Raw genomic sequence first — 3,297 nt, forward strand, 5'->3', positions numbered from 1 at the left:
AAACTCCCAATTGATTTATCTGAAGCAGAGATGTATAGCTTTAAGGGTTTTCCCCTCTGAGGTGGTACCAATACTGGCGGGGAAGTCAAATAAGCTTTGATACCATCAAAAACCTCTTGGTGCTGTGGTCCCCACTCGAAATTCTCTTTATCCTTCAGTCTTAACAAAGAAGTCAGTGGCTAGATCTTGCCCGCTAGATTGGCAATGAATCTTTTTAAGAAATTAATTTTGCCCAGCAGCCTTTGAAGTTGTACTTTGTTGGTGGGTGGAGGCGACTCCATTATTGCCCGAGCTTTATTTTTGTCCACTTCTACCCCTCTTTGATGAACCAGGAATCCCAAGAAATTGCCCGCTTTCACTCCAAACGCACACTTCTTTGGATTCATCTTCAATTTGTGGATCCTCATTCTTGTTAATGCATGCCTGAGGTCTATCAGATGTTGTTCTTCCGTCTTGGATTTCACCACGATGTCATCAATATACACCTCCATATTATGGCCAATCAGATCATGAAAGATGGCATTCATCGCTCTTTGGTAGGTTGCACCAGCATTCTTGAGCCCGAAGGGCATGACCAGATATTCATATGCCCCCACATGCCCAGGGCACCTAAAAGCTGTTTTATGTATATCCTCTTGGGCCATCTTTATCTGATTATACCCGACATTTCCATCCATAAAAGATAAGACTTTGTGTTTTGCTACTGCATCTATGGATAGATCTGCCATGGGCATAGGATACTCATCTTTAGGTGTAGCACCATTAATATTTCTGTAGTCAACACAACATCGTACCGCTTTTGTTACAGCTTTTAAAACGGGTACAATGTTGGCTAACCACTCCATATATTTGGCTGGCCTGATAAATCTGGCTTTTACGAGCCTCTCAATCTCTTCTTTGACCTTCTCTTCTATCTCTTTCGACATCATTCGTGGTGCTTGCTTAACCGGCTTATATCCTTCCTTGATGGGCATTCTGTGTTCCACCAAGGTTGCATCTAAACTCGGCATCTCAGTGTAATGCCAAGCAAAACAATCTCTGAATTCTTACAAGAGACAGATAATTTATGCCCGATCCTCACTCTCCAATAAACCACTGATTTGTATTGGTCTTGGGTCCTCCTTTGTTCCTAGCTCAATAACTTCCAAAGGATCTTGGACCTCCGGTGGTAGCTTATCAGGTTCTGCACACAAAAATTCGACTAGCTCTAGGCTCTCGGGCAAGTCATCTGGCTCATCTAGGTCATATATACACTCGGCCATTTGAATGACCCTTTCCAATTCTTCTTGACAAGATTCCTCGTTGCTTTCATCCTGGCTAGTTGAAGCTCCCACCTGCCATTCCTGCTCTTCTCTGTCTAAGAGCTCATTTTCTTATCTTCTTCCTTTCCCATACACCAACAGTCGTTTAATCAGGGATCTGACTGCCATTACCTGATCTTTCCTTTTTTGTTTTATCATTGATGGTGTAGGGGTGTTGGGATGATATAAGGTCTGTCCCACTCCTCTCTAGTAAGGAGCATCCCTTGTTCTAGGAGCTTTTGGGCCGTCACCTTGGTAGGGCGGCCGTTCTCATCTGCTCCTAAACACTTCAAGATTCCTACGTTGGGATTGTAGAAACTTACTTCCGCTATATTGGCTGTGGGAAGAAATGGCCGTGATTCGGCCTCTACCATCTCCCAAAAGCCTGGCCCTTCTGCGCTTGCCTCATGATACACAGCCACTTATTGATGTAGGGTGGAGGGTACAGCAAGACTTTGGTGGATCCAATCTCTTCCAAGTAAGGCTCCATAGGTGGAGGTGCAGTCCACCACAAAGAACGCCAGCATGATCTGTTTAGACCCCAGATCTACTTCCAAAGGCAATATCCCAAGAGTTTTGGTGATAGCGCCCGAGAAACTAGAAACTGTGGGGTCTATAGGAATAAGATCCTCTGTGCCTTTTCCCAAACTTTTTCATCTGCTTTGCTAGTAATACATTAACAGTTGCCCCTCCATCAATCAAAATTATTCTGAAGGGCACTCCCTCCAAATGAGCTGTTACATATATGGGCTTTAGATGATTGGCAAGTGAAATGTTCGGGCGACTGAACACCATTTTGTCTGTGTAGATCCTTAAAGGACCCTCTTTGGATGCTTCAGATGATGCAGCTTTTCCCGACTCTCCTTCTTCTGCTATTTCCATATTAACATGAGCCATCAGTGGCTCAGTTGATTGGTTTTAAGCCCCCTCTTCTCCTTATCATCTTTCTCCCCAAGATGAGGTAAAGACATAGGGATAGGTGGTCTTAGAACCGGATCATCTTCTTTTCTGGAGCCTGCAGAAACGTTCTCCAGTCTCTGTAGCATGTGCAACAAAGCAGTTTGGAAATCTTCTGATCTTTTTGACATATATTGCTTTGATCAAATAATCCCACTGGGCGTGCCAAAATATGTTCGCTCCTTAAATCCGCCATGGTGCCTTGCGGGCAAGCCGGGGATTTACTGCACATACGAGATTGGTGGATGCGGGCCGTGCCACTACTAGATGCCGCTAGAAGACGGGATTTGAATGATTGAGGTTGCGCCTTTTGACCTCAAATCAAGAGATTGTGCCATTTGAGTGGGAGTTGCTCAAATTAAGGTTCTTTGTTTGCCTTAAAAATAAGGACTTTACTTATATGGAGAGATAGAACAATATGTAAATGACAAGGTTGCTTGGAAATATAAATGATAGAGGAAAGTGACTAATATTGCAGATTGCTTGTGATTTATATGACTGGAAATGAGTACATAAAAGCTACACATCAAATTGATACTACAAGTGCAGAGCTAATAAACAAGAAAAGCAAAGGATGCTTGGCTAAAAATAAATGTCTACAAGGAAGCTGATGAGCTAATTTGGGTAGAGTTTTGATTGGTTGTTTTGAGTGTCCTTGATTCTGACTTCTCTTTCTCCTTTTATAACCACCTTGGCTTGGCCTCATGTAGCAATAATCTTGACCGAATGTAGTTTGAAGGATAGTGACTCATCAGCTATTTACTTGTACTGCCATCATAAAGTACTTTTGGGCTGATTAGCTGGCTGGTCTATACCACTTGGCCCTTGGGTAGGTGAGCAAGTGGTGCAAATGATCTGCACCTAGTCGGGAAAGGCCCTTTCTGCTTTCTAGGTCTTGGCTGAGCTTCAGGCTTTTCCTTCTCTTTTTGGGCCAACTCCTTTCTAAGCCCAAAGTTTAAGTTTTAACCCAAACAGGAGCCATATATATTTTTTAATGGGTGAGCTAACTAAAGTTTACTTCTCAAATAATGAAATTCCT

The sequence above is a fragment of the Malus sylvestris genome, chromosome 11, assembly GCF_916048215.2.
Source record: "Malus sylvestris chromosome 11, drMalSylv7.2, whole genome shotgun sequence".
Lineage (NCBI taxonomy): Eukaryota > Viridiplantae > Streptophyta > Magnoliopsida > Rosales > Rosaceae > Malus > Malus sylvestris.